This window comes from Saccoglossus kowalevskii, chromosome 12 (assembly GCF_978046115.1).
Source record: "Saccoglossus kowalevskii chromosome 12, keSacKowa6.1, whole genome shotgun sequence".
Taxonomy (NCBI): Eukaryota; Metazoa; Hemichordata; class Enteropneusta; family Harrimaniidae; genus Saccoglossus; species Saccoglossus kowalevskii.
In genome coordinates, this window is record NC_140652.1 from 18729232 (window position 1) to 18741309 (window position 12078).

Below are 12078 nucleotides of genomic sequence, written 5' to 3' on the forward strand. Positions count from 1 at the left end.
AAATTGTACAATGCTGAAATAGTACACGTACATCGTCATATGTTTGTATTTTCTTGTATTGTCAACTACTCATATTGATCTGTTTATAATATTGAGTGTCGTGTATCACATATATTAATATATGAATAATACACAAACTAATAGTTGGCGTATATTGATTGAAACGTCATCATATAGTTTCGAACATCTCACATTAATCAATGAAGTGTTGAAATTAACTACACTACAAGTCCGACGTCACAAACGTCATTTTAATCACGTGCTTGATGGCATATTTTGATAGTATCGATAAGTATGTACAGCTGCTGTTTGATAAATTGGCATAAATAACGGGTAACGTGTTCATGACACCCATTTGCACCCCTGTATTCGCCTGGTGCTGTTCTGCGCACAAAGGTATGTATAACACTTTACTATTTCAACTGCCTGATTCGGCGTTCACCTCCACAGTGCATTCGTATCTCTTACTTCATTGTTTAACAGTGACAATAGAAGAAATGCATTAGAAGAAACTACTTATTTTTGCCATGGAACTTTGACGGAGAAAAATGTGTTTTCAAATATTTATTGTTTGCCTTTTAAAGAGTGTTCACTGTTTTAAAGAGTGTTCACTGTTTTAAAGAGTGTTCACTGTTTTAAAGAGTGTTCACTGTTTTAAAGAGTGTTCACTGTTTTAAAGAGTTTTCACTGTTTTAAAGAGTGTTCACTGTTTTAAAGAGTTTTCACTGTTTTAAAGAGTGTTCACTGTTTTAAAGAGTTTTCACTGTTTTAAAGAGTGTTCACTGTTTTAAAGAGTGTTCACTGTTTTAAAGAGTTTTCACTGTTTTAAAGAGTGTTCACTGTTTTAAAGAGTTTTCACTGTTTTAAAGAGTGTTCACTGTTTTAAAGAGTGTTCACTGTTTTAAAGAGTTTTCACTGTTTTAAAGAGTGTTCACTGTTTTAAAGAGTTTTCACTGTTTTAAAGAGTGTTCACTGTTTTAAAGAGTTTTCACTGTTTTAAAGAGTGTTCACTGTTTTAAAGAGTGTTCACTGTTTTAAAGAGTTTTCACTGTTTTAAAGAGTGTTCACTGTTTTAAAGAGTGTTCACTGTTTTAAAGAGTTTTCACTGTTTTAAAGAGTGTTCACTGTTTTAAAGAGTTTTCACTGTTTTAAAGAGTGTTCACTGTTTTAAAGAGTTTTCACTGTTTTAAAGAGTGTTCACTGTTTTAAAGAGTGTTCACTGTTTTAAAGAGTTTTCACTGTTTTAAAGAGTGTTCACTGTTTTAAAGAGTTTTCACTGTTTTAAAGAGTGTTCACTGTTTTAAAGAGTGTTCACTGTTTTAAAGAGTGTTCACTGTTTTAAAGAGTTTTCACTGTTTTAAAGAGTGTTCACTGTTTTAAAGAGTGTTCACTGTTTTAAAGAGTGTTCACTGTTTTAAAGAGTGTTCACTGTTTTAAAGAGTTTTCACTGTTTTAAAGAGTGTTCACTGTTTTAAAGAGTGTTCACTGTTTTAAAGAGTTTTCACTGTTTTAAAGAGTTTTCACTGTTTTAAAGAGTTTTCACTGTTTTAAAGAGTGTTCACTGTTTTAAAGAGTTTTCACTGTTTTAAAGAGTTTTCACTGTTTTAAAGAGTGTTCACTGTTTTAAAGAGTTTTCACTGTTTTAAAGAGTGTTCACTGTTTTAAAGAGTGTTCACTGTTTTAAAGAGTTTTCACTGTTTTAAAGAGTGTTCACTGTTTTAAAGAGTGTTCACTGTTTTAAAGAGTGTTCACTGTTTTAAAGAGTGTTCACTGTTTTAAAGAGTGTTCACTGAATGTTACTCAATGCATTTTACCCCATCCTAAATAGCCACGCGTGAATAATTGACAAACTTGCCAACTGAACCTCACCAGCTGCAGTTTTGCACACATTCATACAAAGCATTAGTATATTTCTCTTGTTCATTCACTATTATACTTCAGTATAAACATTATTAGTGTGACACCACTGGACGTGAGCCTCCAACTATTCAGTCGCTATTCTCTGTTGAATTAAACGTAGCTAATGATCTGGGTTAGATTTTAGTATAAATGTGATAAATCATTTATGAGTTCAGACGCACAACAGAACGACAAAATCATGTCAAGACCTAAACGAATTCGCTACAAATTTCTGATGTTGCTACAAAATATAACAATAATTAGCTAGAACCATTCCAGAGTGCACACAACTTTATATATGATCAACGAAATGTTATCACGATATGATCAGACAGTGTCGGCGTGATATTGAAACAGCTCGCTCATAGGCGTACCAGCGGCAAAACGAGGTATAAACGAATACATATATTGTTTTCATGTATGTTTCTCAGTGCTCACTATAATTTATGTTCATATGTGACCTACGCAATTCAATATTCTAATTATTCCTATCGCATTCACAAACGAATGTATATTTAATAGTATGTACATGTAATTTTTTCATGCATAAATTATGGGTGGACAAATGGTGGTCATTTTAGTGAATTGTATTACAAAATGGCAGACTACATGCAAGCAGCTCGTGTGCGCGTCAAAAATGGAGCCAAAATTAATAATTTCTATTGGAAGACTAAATTATGTTCACTTGATTGGCGGAACTTCACATAATTTATGCGGTATTTTCAGCTTCAATGACGCGTGAGAAGGATCTCTTTCTTTCGACAATTTGAATTTAGTTCATTTGTAAATCAAATTGCGAGTTCACGCAACCAATAAGTGGCAACAGTTGTAATTATTGTCTGGTAATTGACGCCGAAACCGTTTTTAGTTGCAAAATGTAAAAAGAAATATCAGAGTGTCTTGTTTAAAGTATTATGCTATGAAACTGTAAAAAGCGTGAACAGCACGCATGTCTATTATATCATAAGTTTGTTTCTTGTTTTACTGGTGACAGGTATACATTCTTTCCACACTGCAAATATTGTACGAATATGAAGGTTCTTATAATTGTATGTGCACTCAGTGTAAGCCTTGTTATGGTTCAAGGTAAGTGGTATGCGATGTCATAAGCTGTACATAAGAGACAATTCACTGGACAAATAGTCTGATTTGTACAATATTGAAATACTGTCACGTGATAGTTATAAATATAGTTCACTGTCATGAAAATATAAATATTCAAATAATATTCATTCATTTATAAATAGTTCCACGTTTCAAAATATTGTGTACACTTTCAGGAGCCTGTCCCGCTGGATTTACGTATTGGACTGACAATGGTTACTGTTACAGATACATTTCGAGTCCCGCTGTTTTTCCTGCCGCTGATAGTTACTGTGCAAGCCTAGCTTTAGGGTGTAAATTGGCGTCAATTCATTCATTGCCAGAAGAAGGATTCGTTAATAAAATAGCCCAAACGACCGGAAATTACTGGATTGGACTAAATGACGTATTAGAGGTAGCGGAACAAATTTAGCTTATTTATTATTATTAATTCACTACTATACACAGCGACATACGCTAAAATGTTAACTCTATGTTTAGTGTAACCTTGAGATTAACAGTATGAATTTAATTACTGAATGTAACGTAAGGACCATATCAACGCGAGTCGAAGAAAGCTGTTCTACATTAAGGTCGGAAGCTTTATGCGCCTTTCCTTAATTTGCAGTGCATTCATAGTGGCATGCCCTGTCTTATATACACTTGATGCAGTCAATAGGACGCAACACGGAAATGAAATTAAACGCGGTTCACTTACGTTGCGATATTATGTAAGTTCAGTGTATAAACAGACTAAATTACCTATTACCCATTTGCGTTAATATTTCGGTGTTATAGCCTATATGAAACTTGACTACGACATAGAAAACCTAGGATATTATTGTTAAAAGGCAATTAACTTCAATTTTGCATGTGATAAATTCACGCAGGAAAACAGCTGGGTGTGGACGGATGGTTCTGCTGCAGTGTGGAAACATTGGGATTGTAGCCAGCCTAATGGAGGAACGGCATCCAATTGCGTTGCTGGTAATTACGGGTCCAGTAAGTATCACATATAGTACGGAAATACAAGTGAAATATGTCAAAAAGATGCATTTTGTACACCAAAATCACTTATTCACTTTATAGTAATGTTTCACTTGTTCATATCCATAAGCAACACATTTGCTATACCAAGGCATTCAATACATTTTGAAGGAATATCACCGTCTTTCATTCTATTGAACCAAGGATTTTACAGAGAATGACAAGCCTGAACATAATGCCGTTATAATGAGTTAGTAGTACACAGTTAGTCGTGTGTTCAATATATGCTTTCTCTCCTGTCACCAGGCGACCGATGGAGGGATACCACTTGTGAAGCCTCGCTTCCTTATGTTTGTAAAGTTAAAGCAATGTAAGACCTGATGTTTGTAAACAGGGTATGTTGAACTGTCGGATATATGATGCACTGAATCTCACGTTACTATAAGTGAAGCCACATGTATAAGAGTAACCCCTTTACAGAAGTTGACTTTCAATTTAATTTTAACATTTGGTAGACATTATACCAACCTCAGCGTTAATTACCTCTAATCTATGCAACTTTTCTGAACTTAAGTTAGATATGTCTCAAATACACAGTGACAATATTTGGTATGGAACTTCACTTAAATTGCAACTGTATGTATAGTTGTGTTTTAATCAAACTGATTGAAGTTAATTTGAATATGAAGTTATTCAAATTAATTTATCTATAATGTAGAATTGTAGAATTGAGTTGACAATTGTCCTTATGTATGTCCCCACTTTATACTGCTGATATACAGTATATAAACTCATTTCTTTCTCTACCTCCAATATAAGTTTAATTATTTAAAACAATTATATTGATTGTGGTAATCCATCGATTTGATTGGTCCAAACACAAAATTAGCATATGGAATTAAGGGTATATTGGCTGATAATGCACAGTTACGATAAAGAAAGTGGAACATAGACTGACTACAGGTTTATGCGGGAAATGCATAAAACCGGTAGTATTTGATTTTTAGGAAATATTACCGAATTAAAAACATCTGAAATGACCATAATATATTTTTTTGTTAATGGTAGTATGCTAGTTGTGAGGGTCGGTCGTTGGGTGATCTTTGTTCGCCACACAAACCTAATCAGACGCCAGAACGCTGTTTGCTTGTAAAACATGTCTTGTCCTCCGTGTTGTGACTTTGAAATGAATTGTGAACCACAGAAAAACACGATTTGTAAATTTAAAGTGCCTGTGAAATGGCTGCTATTTTCACGCCTAAAATTATCCATTGATACATAAATATTATTAATTTTTATGTTTCTAAGCATGAATTATTTGTTTTAAGTGAAAAAATGTGTTTTAAACTCAATCTACGTCAACTTTATTTTTGTGTATTTTAAAACGAGGCTCTTCATTAGCTTCTTATTTGCATACAAAAATTCCCCTTGTGACGTCAGAAGGGGAAGTCGCATGGCAGCTTGCATTGCAGATACGTGTAAATAAGGCAAATGTTTTGTGCAGTTTTCTCGTCTTTGACTAAATTTTCACTTATGTACTTGTTCGTCGAAGGGGGAATAGACCATAATGAACACAAACTATCAATTTTTGTTGCATGGGGTTGAGTTAGATGCGAAATATGTCCGTTCTGGTGTAGCTGGTCACCGTGATCGTCACCGACACGGACGCACGTTTGTACACTGTCGATAGACAAAATAGAATTTGACGTTTATTTAGCAGGTTACTAGGCACGTCACTACACTGTTTTATTTCATCGATCGTCTGAGTAAAACTTTCAAATTAAAATAAAAGAGAACATATTTTGACATTCTAAACATTAGATTATTGTGATCACTATAAAATAATTAAAAAAAGACAAATCACAGTTACTAAATAAATGACAGCCGCGTGGAAATAAATTCAACTTTTGTTGAAATAGGTGAACGCGTCGGGTCACGACGAGGGCAAGTGCGTTAAAAGCGGCGTTTAATAATTGGATAACAAAATAATCGAGATCGACACACATACAGATAAATTCAGAGTGGATTCGAGTTAGCGTGATCCATGGAGTGATTGTCATAATTATAACATCATATCACAGTCCCTCTATCACAGATCATGGAGGTAAAAAGAGATCAAGCTGCAAGCATGGAGGTAAAAAAAAAGAACAGAGATGTGAAGTCGACATTCAACACCAATCAACAAACAATTCAGAAACTTTCAGCCTTCGAAAATGAAAACAATTAGCAGTGTGTAAGGGCTGTGTAATTTCCTGTTTGTCCGACGCTTCGTTTTCGTGTCACTGTCAAAATTATTGCTACCTTTTACTTAACAGGGACTAAATGGTCTCTATAAAACGATAATCATGTTCGCAAAAGAAGTCAACTCATTTGAAACACTTGCCGGACGTCTCTCTCTCTTCTGTAATCCGCCTCGGTGATCATGGTCCGGAATCTATTTCTTTCAAAAGTGTTGCACCAGGTTTATGTTGTCGGCATTTCTCTTTACACCTAGTTTTTTTTCATGGACGAGGACAGTTTTTCCAAAAAAAAAAAAAGAATCTGAGGTTAAGTGGCTTTCGTCCACTGAGTTCGCACCTTCGGATCGATTAGAAACGTGTCAATACTTACACTATGACTGTACATTTCACTGCAACTGCCCACAACACAACATCTAAGAACTCTCTCTCCAAAAAAAAAGAAAATAGACCAAAAAAAAAATAAGAAAAGAAAACGCCGACCGAAAAATGTATATCGTTTAAAAGTATACTGAATGACCAGTGTTATTACGGCTCAGGGGTATGACTTCCTCTCACATTTTGGCATTTGGTGGCGCACTTTCGGCGAGAGTCGGAAATCCGGAAACAGTCGACCGTTTCAGGATAGGTGGGCGTGGCTACAACACGAGAAATATCACAAATTTACTTGGATACGAGTAATCATTTTCAGCAAAAAAATTAATAACTGTCCATTTCAGTGGGACACAGATTTAAAATTGGAAACGTGAGGGTGGGCATTGCACAGGCACTTTAACTAGATGAAATTGAGGGTTGAAGGATAAAAAACATGCCAAAAAAAACAGGCAAATGCAAAAATGTGTATCACCAATAACAACCGGTGACCCGTAGCGGCGTTCGAATTCTATCTTACAGCAACAAACTTACCCCAGAGCAGCGAGAAAAGGTGTCTAGCATACTGTCATAAAACCTCGGTTATACGAAAGATGTATCCAGGTTAGAAATCGCCGTGCGGTCACCGTAAATGATAAAATAACGCGTCCCGCCATGTCTCAAACTTCGGGCGAACCAAGTACCACTGAATGTCAAATATCCTCAATTACAAGTAGTATGATGGGACACTATAATCATGATTTTATAGTCGATGCAAGTGAACTCTTTTTATTAGTTTTATCGAATTGTCAATATACTGGTGTAATATAATAACAATAACCCACCGTCGAAGAAGGATACACATGCCTGCGGTCGTGGGGGTGGGGTAAATGAAATTTTAGTATTTGTAACTTAATTACCACCCCTGACGTAGTAATCGTAATTTATTTCATCGTAGAGTGGTTTGGTTTGTTTTTGTAAAATATCGTCATCCACGAACAACAATTACCCTTAGTTCTTCCTATTACGATTAAAAATAATGTTGTATATTTGGAGTCATCACTATATTTACGGTTTCGGGAATGTATTAGAAACTGTTTCCTTGTGTTGGAGTCTTCAAAACGTGACTGTTTCACAATCCGTAAAAGTCGTCACAAGAAATGGGTAAAACATAATTATTGCACGTAGAAGTTGTTGTTGGCATAATTATATCACGCACACATTTTAATCTAAAACTATGAAGATTGTTTAAATTAATGTAATAATTAATAATAATTCAAGAAATATTTTGTAAAACATCATAATATTTTGGCTTTATGTTTAGTTGGATTGGACGGACCAATCAGATTTCCGGGATCTTATTACATGGAATAGAGATATAGAAAATAATTAAACTGATGTATAACAACTGTCATGATATACAAGATGAATGACATTACTTTGGCTATTCAAATAATGATTTTTTTTAAATATTTTTCAGAACGACGTAAAACTGAAATTGTTGGAATTCAGAAGATTGTCACCAATTTTATTGATGCTTTATATAATATAATAAAACTGGAATCAGAATTCATTGATGTTGATTTCATTATGATTCAGTATGATGTAATCTTAGCAAAACACTGTCATATGGTAATAAAGAACATTTGTAAAAGAACAATGCGTGAGATAACGATAAGTGAAGTTACATTAATAAGTCTAACACACAAATAAGGTTATACAGTCTGATATAAGCTTGAGTTAGACGCCCAATTTAGATTTACCAGCTATAGTGCTGGCTGCATTGAGTGATCAGTCATGAAATGGTTACTACCGGTTTGAGGAAAACAATTGCGTTATAATAGCAGTTTCTTCATCACCAGCTGTGCATTACGTAGATGCAAGTAGAAACAACACTTATGTTTATAGAATGAGCGTAAAATCGGCTGGTTAAGGTTAGGAAAAAAGTTCCCACTTGCTGTTGTTTTTGCTGTTAAACATGATGTTATAAATAAGATCAAATATTTGGAGTAGGAACGCAAATATGACCATGTCTTAATTAGTAGAGGAAAACTTTCCACTTTGCCATTATTATTAAAATGTGATAGCTGATATGCAAATATTCTTAGCATATGTCTGTCAATTTAAATTTGCGTGTTTGAAAAGAATTTGTTTTACGTGTTGCAGCCATATATGTTTTAATAGTAAAAGTTGCATCAGTTTAATATGCATATTGGAAAATTCGAATGAATATTTTGTATTCAGAGAGAGCAAGAGTTTGTATTATTCACATACATTAGTCAATACGCAATAATTTGCGTTATCACCCCAAATACAGTTAAGCTATTTTGGTTGTGTAATTGTGTGAAGTTCCATGACATTTTTAAATAATGATAATGTACATATAAAAGGAAAGAATGATATTTGTGGACAGCATGAGTTTTGTATGCCTATTATGTACATGCAAACTTCCTCGATTGCATCTACAAGTTGAAGGATATGTCTGCCATTTAAGAGAAGGTCGGTTACATTTAATGCAGTGATCAAACACCAAACTGTTGAAACGAGGTATTATGTTGGAACCGTATTTCTTAAAGCTGACAGTAATTACATATTTATATTAGGTTATACTTACAATGGCAAGTCGTTTTAACCAAGCTAACATGCACAGAGTACCAAATTAGAATATCATTTCACATCAGTTTTATATTTAAAAATGATAAAGGTCAAGTGCATTGTAGAACGTAGTATATGTATAAAATTCACACCAGTTGTATGTGGAACCCAACCGAGAGGAGATCCCCTGGGTAATCGCAGAATGGCCATTCTCCGCATGTTTTGGACGGACGTCTGTTATCAGTCAGCCCAAATAGTAACACAACAGGATAAACAGCCAGTGTCAAATTAGTAGTCAGGGGGTTGAAAATAGATTAAGTACTGGCAAATAATATTCAGCATAGGCGCATATCTAACGCATGCTTTTTGGTTCATTTAGTGTAAATTCTCAGACTCAACATCCCTCATAACCTAATATCACATGTAATAACGTAAATAAACTGTCCAGATTCATATTCACCTCGTGATGGCTGTTGCCTCTCTGAACTCCCTCCTTATCGTGTGCGTGTACTAAAACTATTTTGTTTGTCCCGATAGACGACGCTCGTCAGGTTACATTCGATCAGAAGAAATCCTTTGTTAAAATACGAACGGCCAACCATGAGAAATAATCATTTTGAAGACAGAAAAATACGGTTGTGAATAGTAAGTTGAATGTGAAATCATGTCGATACAATCGTGTTATTAATTTTGTCAACTGAAAATTACAGTTCGAACCTGCTCATCAACAATATATAGATTTGGACAAGTACACTGTGGAAAATAGTATATGTATGAAAATTCACACTAGTTTTCTGTGGAACCTGGGCTGAAAGAGGATCTCCGGGAATTATCAGAATGTGTTAATGGCAATACAGCAATGCTGGTCGGCGCAATGAATCTTCAAATCTTGAGGATGAAAATAATTTTGTTCTAAATAAGGGGTGGCTTGTTTTTTAAAAAAATCAATAAGTAGATCCCATTAAAAGTGATGGTGAAACTACTTTGTGTCTCTAAGGTACAAATTTGATGATGTAATTTCTAATCCAGTATGTAACATTTATTCATATAATTTCGTAATCTTTAAACATTTCACAGGGAAGTTTCATGTTTACACATGATCTGACATATGGCATCCGATAAGAAACATATGTATCATTAATGTATCCGACCAACATCAGAAGTAAGTTCGACTACTGTGGCAACCTGCACACCCCATTGCGTAAAATGTCGTATTCTGAACCTATGAGCGAAATGTATTAGCTTTTGAGTGGAGGAGGCACCGTTTAGGTTTCTTGACATGTGTCTATATGGACATGATTGATGTTTGATTGGTAACTAGCCACGTCACGTGAAGTCTTGAAAATCATTCACTCTATTAAAATAGTTGTGTATATGATTTAATCATTATGCAAATATATCAGTTCGCTTGGTATATCAATGGTGTAAATTTAATTGACGAATGTGAAACAGCATGGGACCTTAAAAAAAGGCCAAGACGTCTCATTTGGATTGCCCTAGTATCACGCTGTAATGGACATCGTGTCGTCGTTTATTCCCTAAGTAATCCTTGTAATAAACACAGATCTCAACAATCTATTCAAACCATATTACTAGTTCGAAATATCAGATGAATAACACTTGATTATGTTATATTATGTACATAACATTGAGGTCACACGATGAAATAAATTATTTCTATGAACAATTGCACAATACCTATCTATTAGTTGTTCAGAAGCACAAAATAATTCAAGTATATTTTATAAGTATATTTTATAAGCACAATTGTCAATCCAATTCTGAAATATATTTACATTCATTACCGGATTTTATTACGGATTGACCCTTTACCCCAAAATACAGTGCTCAAATACACACAATGCAAACAGAAAGTCAAACATGACCTACGGATAAAATAATTAATGTTCAAAATTTCAACACTTGATGGCGATAATTCCATCAATGCAGATTGTTCAGCGTAGAGGGCGCTAATAGCTTTTCAAAATATGTCTGACATAAATATTCGAAAACATTCAACATTGAAATTAAATTAAAAGAAAGGAAAATCATGATTAACTTATGTGTAGTGCCTTAAAATAAAAGTACATATGTGGAGCGTAATTAGTTCTATGCATTATGAAAGATGTAAAAAACAATGAAATGTATCTTTTTTGGCTATTACACGTTTTACAAAATCTGACAGCGCATTAAATGCCTTCATATATATTTATATATTTCTAATAAACTGTCTAAATTAAACTCCTTGTTACACGAATTGTGTAACTTTAAACTGGACAAGAACCTGCACACGAAGTTGTAAAAATCGTGATTATCAATAATTGTTTCCGGTTAATAGTTGACTTGACCCTGTGACCTTGTGACAAACAACTTTGAACAAAACACCTCTGGAATGGCATTAATGTTTGATTATGATTAGTTTTAAACATTAAAATGGCCGCCATTCAATCGTGTTGAATCGGATCGTCAAAAAAATAGCATGCATATAATCTACATGATGTCTGACACGAGTATAAAGCTTGGACGTGATTGGTTTAGATATGCCAGACATAAAGCTCCTCAACAGCATTAATTAAATCAATAAGACCCCTCAGTTGACCATTTCGAATCTGATTTGAGGGAACAAAAAATACGTGCAGCAAGCCCCGATAATGCGTGTACACATTTTGAACTAACTCCGTTCATACACGATTCAGTCAATCAGTCAATTCAAAAACTTACATAGTGCCAGGATTTAGTTCGAAGTAATGTTTAAGGGCTGTGAACAAAATGTGAAAAGTCTTTAGCATTGTTACATATTTACAAGAGTGTGCGTGGTTTGTGCCTATGAGGAGAGATATATTTAGATGATAACTAAAGGTGTTTACTCAAGCAGTCAGACTTTAATATTCAATGAACTATCTCATATGTACATCATTGGAAAATA

The 12078-nt window shown here is 34.3% G+C and overlaps 1 long non-coding RNA gene across 1 annotated transcript; it reads left to right on the forward strand.

Moving 5' to 3' along the window:
- The first annotated feature begins 3349 nt into the window (after positions 1–3349).
- LOC102803908 (uncharacterized) lies at positions 3350–8126 on the forward strand. The gene is made up of 4 exons (XR_014931125.1): positions 3350–3397; positions 3873–3984; positions 4276–4364; positions 8038–8126. It is a non-coding gene; the product is annotated as an uncharacterized LOC102803908 (long non-coding RNA).
- Positions 8127–12078: the final 3952 nt, after the last annotated feature.